The sequence below is a fragment of the Solanum lycopersicum genome, chromosome 8 (genome assembly GCF_036512215.1).
Source record: "Solanum lycopersicum chromosome 8, SLM_r2.1".
NCBI lineage: Eukaryota > Viridiplantae > Streptophyta > Magnoliopsida > Solanales > Solanaceae > Solanum > Solanum lycopersicum.
The window spans coordinates 31,791,410-31,804,484 of NC_090807.1; positions in this window are offsets into that span (position 1 = coordinate 31,791,410).

A 13,075-nucleotide genomic window follows, 5' to 3' on the forward strand; every position below is an offset into this window, starting at 1 on the left:
CCAAAAGTATAGAACCTGAACTATTTATGGATCCACTAGTTTATGTGAAAATGGTTCAACTAAAAAGTATGACCCTTTTCTACACATGATGTCTACATGGTTTATGGGGGTTATGTGTTGTCTGAACTCTATCCTATGTCGCTAGTTAATACTATTCCTAAATAAACTAGATCTTATGTATTAAAAGCATACTTCTTCTGCGATTAGAGATTAGTGCTCAATACATAAATCAAAGGCTATATTGGAAATCTCATTTCCCCTATTTCTTTATTTAGAAAGTGATTACACTTTTTTGAAACTAGTATGAATTTCTTTAAAAAACTCAGTTTTTGGTCATATTTAAATGTTAAAAAATTTCAAATATCTTTGGGAATACATAGTCTTCATGAACATTTTTGAAGAAAATAGCATCATTTTATTTATTCTCAACTCGGTGCTCAAGTCTTTAAAACAAGTTTAAAACAATTTGAAAAAATACTTCTTATAGGGTTCAGGCCAAATTATGGACATGAACGACTCAATTCAAGTTTTTCAATAACCATGTATAGAACTCAATACTTGCAACACAAAAACTCCAAAACAGAAGAATACTACTCATCTCAAGAATGCTAGACTCGGAGGGTTCATGTTGAACTATGAGCATGAACTACTCAGCTCAAGGACTCAAAAACACTTCATATCTCAAGACTACTTGGCCCATAGAGTTCATGCGGGATAAAGGACATGAAGTACTCAACTCAAGGACTTCAAAAAACTTATCGTTGTCCCATGATTAAGAATATAATTTTAAAAGGGTGAGACACTCAATACTCAAGGCTTAGAACTTGAAGATACTTCACATTCCATAATACTCAAATTTATAGAGCACATGCAGAATTGATGGGCTGAACGACTCGACTCGAAGGACTACATAACTACATGGAACTCATGTATACAACTCTTCTCATTATATTACTTACTTCGTAAAATCATAACTCAAACCAATATTTGATCTGAAAGGATTCACCATTTAACTCAAAGACTTTCTTGAACCTACTTTTAATCTCTCTTGAATGTGAATTATGAATTCAAGAGTGATGGTTCATTATATGAATGATCTCGTGACAAGGTAGAATCATGAAAACATTTTTCTCATCCTCTTACTCACTTAATCGAGCCTTGAAACAAATTACTAGATGTTGTAGAAAACTCCTCAAAAGGACTCAAAGAAACTTTCTTAGAATGTTCGTATGAATTCTCACTACTTAACTCTTAACTCTATGTTGAATAAAATTTTGGAATTCAAAGTTGTGATTTGTGGTAGTAAAGATCTCATGATCATTAGTTGTATTTTTACATAGCTAAACATGATAAGAGGTCACAGAATCACCATCATGGAACAAGTCTGCGACACGGAGTTGCATTAAAATCTTTGGTTGCAAAAATAAATTTTGAGATAAAGGAGTCCGTGTCCTAATCGTGATGCTGAAACAACCGGAAATTCTGTGACTTATAATAGAGACTTATATGTTGAGTAATGATGGTTTTAGACCTAAATAAGTATAAGTAACTTGTTTGAGAAGTATTGGGGTCATAGAATTAAAGAACATACTTAACCTTCCGAAACTAGCGAAATATAACTATTTGACGCCTCTAGGTTTGGTGGAGGTTTCAAAGGGTCATATAAAGTCCAAAACTTGTAAATTACCTTCGAAAAGATTAAACCTAGTATATAGTGTGAAAAGTCTAGGTCCGATGTAACATCTTGAAAATGACTATGCTAAGTAATGCTTAAACGTGCCTAGAATGTTTGGATTAGGACGGCTTCAAACGGACTGATGCGCGTAGAACAAGACCTCCGAACCTATGCAAAAGCCAAGAGAACAAACTAAGTGAGTTATTTGAGCTAGGAAAGGTTGGGTCCATCCATGAAGGGCACCTGAATATGAAGATTCACCCTGATTAGTCTTAACCAGACTTGAGAGGGGTATTCTTAAGTTTGAAGGGTGTAGTGGTAAAATGGTATTTTCCAGGATAAGGGTAGTATTTTCAATAATTAATTAATTAATATGGTTAAAGGGAAATTCGGGTAGAGGTGTTTGAATTTGACCCTTTAAGCAAAATCTACCTCCAATCGGGTTTAAGCCTTGGTGGAAACAATGATTTAATTGATTAAATTGTACTCGGTGAATTAATTAAATTAATTAATATTTAATTTTATTATTTATCAAAAAGGAAAAAAATCACCTTATGTTTATTAATTAATGATAAATCCTAATTTGACTAAGTCTCCACCTAATCTCCAAATCCTAAGATAAAACTATCACACTTTCTGTCTACTCCTCTCTCTGTTTCACGCTCAACATTCTGTAAAGCAAAAGAACAGAACAAAAATAAAACAAAGTTCATCGACATTCAAAAACTAGATCACTCAAACTCAAAAACAAAAAAAGTTTAACCGCGAAAAGTATAAATCAAGTTCTCGACGGATTAGGCTTGTAATTTTGGTGGTGAGACACTGGTTTAGAGGGAGTTTTGGCAGTACATTAGAACCTCATTGAAAAACTTCATGTATGGTTTTTCTTCCCTATTGGTCCCTTTCCCAAGATACCCCTAAGGTTCAGTCTATTGACAATCAAAAACTAAGGTTTTCCCCAATGCATGCCCCTGTCATTAGATCTTCTGAATGATTCAAAGTATGTGCTGGTATGACTTCTGGTAGATGATTTTATCGCTGATTGTGATTACGCGTTTGAATGTATTCAGAAATTATGTGCAAAATGAAAGATGTGTTCCGAAAAAGTGAATTACGTTAACTTGGTTATGCATGTGTGTCCCGTGAGTTAGTCTTGGTTTGAATTATGAATTTTATATGTTAAAATGTTTTATTTTACGTGTATGAATATGTTAAAAGTGTGATGTTCATATAATTATAATGTTGCTGAATAAATGTCACACGAAATATGCCTAGAAATAAATTTAAAAAAAATGAGAGAAAGATGAATTGGAAAATGACACAATTTATATCTAGCTTGAAATGTTGATCTCGGGTTGTATATTGGAGATGGAGCTAAATTTTAATTTTTTTTTAGTAAAATGTGAGGTCATTGGATATTGAACCCAAGACCTCACCAAATGCAAATTACTTAAAAAATTCATACGAAAAATGAAAGGAAAAATAAATTAGGTTAGTGGGGATTGAACCCACAAGCTCTTGAATAGGTGAGAGAATTAGGAGAAAAATGAACGAAAAATAAATGAGGTTAGTGGGGATTGAACCCACAACCTCTTGAATAGATGGTAGAAGAAAAAAGAAAGAGAAAAATAAGATGAGGTGAGTGGGGATTGAACCCGCAACCTCTTGGATAGGTGAGAAAGTTAAGAGAAAAACTAAGAGAAATAAAATCATGTTGTGGGGAATCGATCCCACAAACTCTTGGCCTTAAAAGAAATAGAGAGTAGGGAAAATAAAGAAAAATATATGGGGGTTATGGGGATCGACCTAGGGTCCCCCAAATCTGAAAATACAATTACCAAATTCAATATAAGATTAAGTGTTGCTCAAGGGATTCAAAATCGGGTTCCCTTGACCAATTCCGTATTGACACATAAGTTGCATGTGAATAAATGATTAAATGAATGTTGCCTTTAAGGATCGGAACTGAGACCTTGGTGTACTTACAAGATGAATAAATCTTGTACCACAGGAATAACTTGGACAAATTACGAAGGAAGCCTCATGACTTGTATGTATGGATCCATAAGTCCAACATACGTTTAAAAGTAAGTGAACATAAGATATTATTTAATGAATGATGTGACCCCAAAAGGGTTAAGTAAAAGTGTGAAACATACTAAAAGGCCAAGTGCATTGGCATATGATGAAATGAACATTCACGTCAAACGGGGTGAGTAACTATGAAGGGAAATATGCTAAGGCTAATGAATATGGTGACAAAATGATAAGAGGCTAATGTGAAATGTGAGAGCAATCTCAACTGAGTCTAATTAAATGTTACCAAAACGTAGTCACCTATGAGAGTATAAAGTTAATGAAGAACTAATCCTTATGAACACTCTAATGAAAGTATTGAAGTTAATATATACTTAATACTAATGATGAGATGAGAAATCATGTAATGAGCTATGATGTCTTTATGCTAGAAGCCAGCTTCTATGATGTATGAGATGAATGTAAGGGAATTTTATACTGAGCACCGATAGACTAGCTATAAATGGTGATTCCTTCTTTTCGGAAGGCAATGGTTCGTGTAATTCTCATGAGATGAGATTGTCCATCAAGATGGGTATGTTCGCGTTATATCTCATAGTCTTTGAACCTATGATGCCAACATAGAGATCTACCAGGGTTAAATTCCCTATATACGCTAGCACGTTTTGGTTCCACTTTGGCCGTTGATTCCTTCGCTTTTCGATGTGGGGTAGACACTAGATTTTATTATGCTCCCATGATCTATGTCGGTTAATGTTAATGTTCTCAAAGAAAGAATGAGGCCAACCTAATGTAATGCACACAATGAAATGAAAGATAGATAAGGTGTCAGGGTAGGATAATCAAGAGGTGAACTAGACTTATGTAATGACACTAGGTCATTCTTAGTCATTGCACAGTGAACCCAATGAGAGTCTTAAACTACATCCTAGCTATAGCTTGTGTTTACACTAGCCTATGAATGAAATGAAATGCAGTACGTATGAATGAATGAAGCAAACAATATGTTTACTAAAGAAGGCTCCCTAGTTGATGTGCCATATGTTGAGCCCTTATTTTGGGAATTCCTAATGTTAAGTCCATGGTTCCAGGGTATCATGGCATATGAAGGAATGAAATGAAATATGATGTGTACTATATGCAATATGTTATGAGCTATATGCAATATGTTATGTGTTGTGTGCAATATCATACGTATGATGATACATGTTACTCATGGCATAACTTTCATAATCCGATTTTCGCAAGTCCACTGGCTTGACTTTCCATAACTCATATCTAAAGGAGATATCTAATATGAATCATGCATGTCCGTGGTTTGTGCTTGCATATAACCATACTTATTAGAAGTGTGTACTAATTCCACATATTTATCTACTTTTAGGTGCACGTGTAGCGGGACGCTAGAGCTTACGAGTGACGAAGAAGGTATCCGTACGTGGAGCTTTCATCCAAATTTTGTAGGCCCTTATGCTTTCGAGGATGCTTACTTATTTATTCTAGCGTAGACTTAGGCATGACCTAGTGGAGTATGTTCCACTAGCGTTTTTTCGTATTTTCTTTCAAACGTTGTGTTGTTGCCATTTTGTCAACTCAATATTTATATCTATATCTTTCATTTAATTATATTGATTTAGATGGTTGTTGTGAACACTTATGAGTTTACGTAGACAATATTATGAGAGATCAATATTTTCCAATATAAAGTTTTAATAAACAAAAGTTCAAATTTTCTTCTAAAATTAACCTAGATGAAGTTACGACGACGTATGTAGGATTGTCTGCGACCTCTGACATGTCAAAGACGTCGGTCTCATCTGTGGTCAAGACCCCGTTCGTGACATCTGACCTCCCAACGTTCTCATGAGAGGTCCACAAAGGGAACTCATATTGGACCAAGCAAGCTGCCAAGAGGCAGCAACTTTTGTTCTTGGAAGAAACAAGTCCGCGTTGCGGAATTTGTTCACCGGAGATAAAAAGTGAAGCTTGCATAGCAGACTCCACTTTTACAAAAATTATTTTTTGGAAAACATGCCGGAACATATGAAAATGTGAAAATATGAAAATAGAATTCAAGTTTGACTTCATTAAAGGGTCAATTTAATTAAGGGATCTTTTGGGTATTTCATGGGTGGCCCATATATTGAGTTTCAATCATTTTTTCCTCGCAGTTACTCACTCAAATCAAAACCCCAAAATAATTTCAAAAGCTCCTCCTTCTCTCTACATTTTCTATCTACTCATCCATCACTGAAGAAGATTTGATGGTCGAAGAAAGAGACAAAATTCTTTAAGTTTCTAATCAATTTTTTTTTGTTCAAATTTAAGGTTTGATTTCATTCACTCCTGGCATTCCTTTTCCCAAGTGGTCATTCAAAAGTGTATTTCTAGATTTTCCAAAAGCAAGGGTTTTTCACTAGGCATGAGTCTTCTTTCTAAAATGAAATTATGAATTAATTGTGATTAATTTTGATGAATTAATGTTGTTTATATATGAATTGATTGTTAATTGATGAATTTCCATGAGTTTTCCCTTGACCCATGTCTTTTCCCCATATCCCCTAAATTCTTGGATTGATTAAGGTGAATTTCTTAGGGTAATGAACATATCACTTGTTTACTTTGGTTTAGTTATGATAATACTTCACGAATTGCCCTATTTCATATGTTGGTTGTGAATTATTGGGTGTTAAAGGGTGAAGTCCCATGAAGGTCAATAAGGTATGATCTTGATTTATCTTTGATCTCAATTATGAAAGGGGAAATTACTTAGATGGCAATGATATTATATGTAATGTGTTGTGATTTTGATGACATCATTCACTCAACCTAACGCTAGACACATGTATTGGCTATGAATTATGTGTGCATGATATAGTATGATCATTATGCGATTGAATGTAGTTTCTCATGAACATGATTACGAGTTGAGTGAAAGGTTTAATCACTTACTATTGTTACTAAAGTGAAAGGATAGTCCTCACTTGTGGTCACCTACTAGCCATTATGATGAGAGGTTTAGATAAGGCTCTAGAAAAGACTAATGTGTACTTGTATGATGTAATAAGATGATTACTAAAGGGAATAAATGATTAGCACCGAAAGGGTATATAAATGAGATGGAGGTATCACGTTAGTAAGTCCGTCCCCTCACATGGGTTTCCTTGCATTACTAAGTCTTTATTCAAAAATTATGTGTTGTCTAATGAGATGGAAACCTCCACATTAGTAAGTAATGGTTTCTAGAAACAATCTCCTTGACCCTTAGCTATGTACCCACATAGGACTCTAGATTATTGGATCCACCTATATAGCTACGTACGAATGGTTACATCTTAGGCAAGTGTTAAACTACCTTTTCTGTGTGGGAGTAGAACACCGGATTCCATGTAGCTCTTATGGTCTCATGTCATTTATTGCACTTCTTTCCCAAATGTAAAAGTAAATGAACAAGTTAAGCATGTGATCTCTTATTATGGTTTTCTTGAAGGATACTACATGTGTTGAGGGAGGGTATGAGACTTCTCTCACTCATTGCACATGTGGGATCCTAAGGGATGGTTGTAGTAGTGTTTTTTTTTATTATGAGTATGATTATAATTATGTTTATGAGCTATGGTAAAATTCAAGTATTAATAATTTTATGTATGATAATATGTTTTAAGAATGAATTGGGTTGGTTTATGCGATATTTAGAGTTGATATAATTATGAGATTCGATCTTTGGCATTACACAAGTATTGCTTGGGTGATCTATTTGTTGGGTTAATATTATGTTGAGTTAACTTATTATGTTTCTTATATCTATGCATATTGAGTAAAATTGATGGAAAGCATATTTTTAAACTAAATTGTCCTTTTCTGATGCATTGATGATTTTTTTGCATTGGAGCTATACTTAATAAATGTGGTTTGTACTAACCCATATTTTCTCCCATTTTCCCAAACATTTTAGGTTCGGTCCATTGAGGAGAATCGTGGTCATTGAAGACGAAGATTTGGGTCTTTACTATGTCCTAGTGGTGAGTCCTCATGAGTTCTGAGGATAAAGCCACTCATCAAGCCTTATTAATGTTTGTATGTGTTTTGAGACAATTATTCCATTCTCATGTTGAGAATTTCAATGTAGCCTATATGGCATATTGTAATTGACTAAGGTATATGCCCAAACTATTGTGATTCAAACTCTTATAGACGGTTCATATGTGAGAGGAAACTTTAGACTTCTATATGGTTTCTTATGCTAAAAGAGAAGTCTATGTACACTTCATATGTGAGAAGTCTATGTAAAATCCATATGTAAACTTTTAATTTTTCTGAAATTTTGACCTATGATGTGCTATGATGTATGCTAAGGCCTTTTCATAGTCTTCTTAGAGGACGACGATGTAAGGTACACTTAAGGGGTACTTTGTGTCGTAGTAAAATTGGTATCAGCGCATTAGGTTGAGAAATCATAAAATTTATGTCTCACTAAACCACGTCTATGTAAGGTCTTATTTATAATTGTGAAGCGCACCTCACTTATGAATGAGAGACGATGTGATACTTAAGAACTTTCACTGTCTTGTTCTTCCTTATTCATTCCTTAGAGTCGTAACTCTACTAGTCCTTTTCTTATAATCTTTTTATTGTGCTTATAGGAAATGAATACAAGGAGGAACAATTCTCCAAGGTTCGAAGAGGAGAATTTTAATGAGGCGGTTCACCCTCAAGCTCCTCAAAACCCTCAAGTTCCTTTTGAAGAAGGGGCTATGTCAAATATTGAGATAAGGTCGGCCATTCATTGCTTGACTCAAGTGTTGGCTAGTCATGTGTGTATGGATACAAGCGTTCAAGTAAACCCCTATGCCAATACAACCGCCTCAACGATTAGGGATTTCACAGGGATGAATACCCCTACTTTTGATGGTTCTAAGGTGGAGGAGGACCCACGAAGGTTCATTGATGAAGTGTTCGAAGTTCTTGATGCTATGGGTGTTTCTTCTCAAGAAAAGGCGGAACTAGCCGCCTACTAACTTAAAATTGTAGCTCAAGTGTGGTATGATCAATGGAAGGATGAGAGGACGATTATAGAAGGTCGAATTACTTGGGGGGATTTAAAGATGACTTTCCTTGATAGGTTCTTTTCCTTGGAACTAAGGGAGAGAAAATTTCAGGAATTTATCAACCTTCGTCAACGGGGTATGAGTGTGAAGGAGTATACTCACAACTTCAATCAACTATCAAAGTATGCTTCTACTATGGTAGCGGATTATAGGGCAAGATGAACAAATTTGTCATGGGGATATCCTATCTTGTAGTTTTTAAATGTAGGTTGTCCATGTTAATTCCTAGAATGGATATCTCTCGTGTCATGGTCCATGCGGAACAAATTGAAAAGCAAAAGCTTAACCAAGTTGGTAGAGAGGTGAAGAAGGTAAAAACCAAAGATAGGAATTCTTCCAATAGTAAATTTGAGATGCAAGACAAACCAAGGTTCAGAAGGATATTTTCAAACCAAGGACCTCTTAATGCTCCAAAAGTCAACAAGAGTAAGGTATCTACACCTAAACCGCAAGAGGGGAAAGGTGGTGGTTCTTATGTTGATAAGCCTTTTTGTCCAAAATATGGTACAAAACATAATGCTAAGTGCCTTGATGGCCCGAGTAATTGTTATGGTTGAGGAAAGAGTGGTCACATGGATTGACCTATGATGAAGACTAAAGGAAGGGATGCTTAAGCTCAAGCAAGTGCCCCGAATCCGGATGCTCCTACGAAGAATCACTTTTATACTCTCCAATCCTGAAGTGAAAGAGAGCTCAATGGACATGGTCACCGGTATGTTAAAATTATTTTCCTTTGATGCATATGCTTTGTTGGATCCAGGAGCTACATTGTCATTTGTGACCCTTCTTGTAGCCATGAAATTTGAAATACTACCCGACATATTGGACAAACCTTTTTCAGTTTCTCCCCCGGTGGGTGATTCGGTGGTGGTTAGTAGAGTCTATAAAGGTTGTCATATTTTCTTGAGCTATAGAATTACATTAGTTAACTTGAGATGAGCTTGATATGCTAAATTTTGATGTTATTTTGGGTATGGATAGGTTGCATGCTTGTTTTGCCTTTATTGATTGTAAGACAAGGATAGTTAAATTTTAATTCCCAAATGAATCCATTTTTGAGTGGAAGGGAGGAAACTCAAATCCTAGGTGTATTATCATCTCATGCCTAAAAGCTTGCAAATTGGTTGCAAAGGGTTGTCTCTACAACACATAAGAGTTAGGCATCTTAAATCAGACGGCCCTCCCATAGAGTCGGTACCCGTAGTTAAGAAACTTCTGAAGGTCTTTCCCGCTGACCTTCTCGGAATTCCTCCAGGGAGATTGACTTCGGCATAGACTTTGTATCGGACACACGACCTATTTCAATCCCACCTTATAGGATTGACCTGGTAGAGTTGAGCTAAAGGCTCAACTAAAAGATTTGTTAGATAAGGGATTTATTCAACTGAGCATATCGTCGTGGGGTGCTCCAGTATTGTTTGTAAAGAAGAAGGATGGGTCGTTGAGAATGTGCATCGACTATAGTCAAATAAACAAAGTCACGATAAAGAATAAGTACCCGCTCCCTAGGACTAATGACTTGTTTGATCAACTCCAAGGAGAGATTTTTCAAAGATTTACTTGAGGTTCGGTAATCATCAACTTAGAGTGAGGCAGGTTGATATTGCAAAAACGGCATTCCGAACAAGATATGGTCACTTTGAATTCCTAGTGATGTCATTTGGTCTAACAAATACCCCAACAACATTCATGGACTCATGAATTGAGTTTTTAAAAGTATCTTGATTTATTTGCGATTGTTTTTATTGATGACATTTTGATATACTCTAGGATTTAAACTGATCATAATAGACATTTGAGAACAGTTTTGCAAGCTCTGACGGATAACCAATTTTTTGCTAAGTTTAACAAGTGTGAGTTTTTGTTGAGGTCGGTTTCCTTTCTTGGTCACATTATATTTAGTGAAGGAGTAGATATTGATCCATGAGAGGCGGAAGTTGTCAAAACTTAGCCTATACCATTGAGTCCTACCGACATCCAAAGTTTTCTAGGGTTTGACCGTTACTGTAGGAGGTTTGTAGAGGGGTTCTTCTCTATCATATCTCCATTAACGACCTTAACAAAAAAGAAGTACAAATTCGAATGGTCAAAATCATGTGAAAAGAGTTTCCAATTATTTAAAGATAGACTCAACTCTTCTCCGGTATTGACTTTACCAGACGGTATCGAAAGGTTTGTGGTTTATCATGATGCCTCCCAAGTGGGTCTAGGATGTGTGCTCATGCAACATGGGAAAGTCATAACAGATGCATCTAGACAAATCAAGCCACATGAGAATAATTATCCAACTTATGACCTTGAGATTTCTTTCATTGTATTTGCACGGAAAATTTTGAGACATTATCTCTATGGGATAGATGTTGATGTATTCACCGATCAGCAGAATTTACAATGTGTTTACCCAAAAATATTTGAACCAACGTCAAAGAAGATTGTTAGAGCTTTTAAAGGACTATGACATGAGTGTCCTTTACCATCTCAGAAAAACTAATGTGGTAGAGAATGTATTCAGTAGAGTGTCCATAGGTAGTGTGACTCATGTGGTTGATGATAAGAAATAATTAGTAAAAGAGGTTCATAGGTTGGCTTGTTTGGGTGTACGACTAGAAGACTTTCTAAATGATAGTTTCATGGTTCACTACAACTTCGAGTCATCTTTAGTAGTTGGAGAGAAATCCAAACAACACCTTGATCCCCTATTAATGTAGTTGAAGGAAACAGTCTTTAGTAAGTCTAATGAGTCTTTCTCTCAAGGATAAGATGGGGTGCTTAGGAACCAAGTAAAGTTGTGTGTATCGGATGTGGATGGCTTAAGGTAATTGATCATGGTAGAGGCTCATGGCTCCCGCTAGTCCATCCATTCCCGTACCACTAAGATGTAACTCGACTTACGAGAATTTTATTGGTGGAATGGTATGAAAAGGGCATAGCAGATTTTGTTGCCAATTGTCCATACTGCCAACAAGTCAAAGCAGAGCATCAAAGGCCGGGTTGATTGACTCAAAGTATAGATATTCCTACATGGAGATTGGAGGATTTAAGATGGACTTTGTAGTAAGTTCCCTCGTACTAGAAGACAACATGACTCAATATGGGTTATCGCGGATAGGCTAACCAAGTCCACACATTTTCTTCCCATCAACGTCATATATTCGGTGGAAGACAATGCCAAATTGTACATCAAAGAGATAGTGAATATACATGGATCCCCTTTGTCCATAATTTCGGATAAAGGTACACAATTTACCTCTTATTTTTGGAAAATTTTCCAAGGTGGAGTTCATACGAAGGTGAAGCTTAGTATCGCTATTCATCCCTAGACGGATGGTAAAGCGTAATGCACTATTAAAACCTTTGAGGATGTGTTGAGGGTATGTGTGATCGACTTCAAGGGTAATTGGGATGACCACCTACCTTTGATAGAATTCTCTTACAACAATACCTAGCACTCAACTATATCTATGGCTCCCTTCAAGTCACTTTATGGGAAGATGTATTGATCCCGGTTGAATGGTATGAGGTAGGTGAGTTTGCTCTACTTGGTACCGATTTGGTTTATGAAGATCTAAAGAAGGTTCGGGTTATAAGAGATAGACTAAAGAAGCTCAAAGTCGACAAAAATCTTCTGCTGACAATAGAAAAAGGGACCCAGTATTCGAAGTAGGAGATTGGGTCTATTTGAAAATTTCATTCATGAAAGAGTTGATGAGGTTTATAAATAAGGGGAAGCTTAGTCATCGTCATGTAGGCCCGTACGGAATTTTGAAGTGAGTTGGGAGTGTTGCGTATATGTTGAGGTTGCCAAATGAGTTGTCAATGATTTATCGGGTGTTCCATGTTTTTATGCTTAAGAAGTGTATAGGTGATCCGGTTTCCATTCTTCCTCTAGAAGGTTTAGGGTTAACGGAGGACTTTTCCTATGATAAGGTCCTGGTTAAGATTTTGGATCACCAAGTTAAGAAATTGAGGAATAAGGAGGTTCCCTCTATAAGGGTTCTATGGAGGAACCACCTTTTTGAAGGCCCAACATGAAAGGTCGAGATGCCGACATGGATTCCCACTATCATAAAGTTTTCCCCTTAACCGTAGCAATGATTGAGGTTAGTAGTTCCCTATATGGCTATTATGAATAATATTGATCTTATCATGTTTTACTAAATTTGTGTGCATATTATAGTAGAAATTCATGCCTGAGTTGAGTTCTTTTATTTCCATGAAATATGATTTTATGTTGGCTTTCACTTATGTGCGTTCT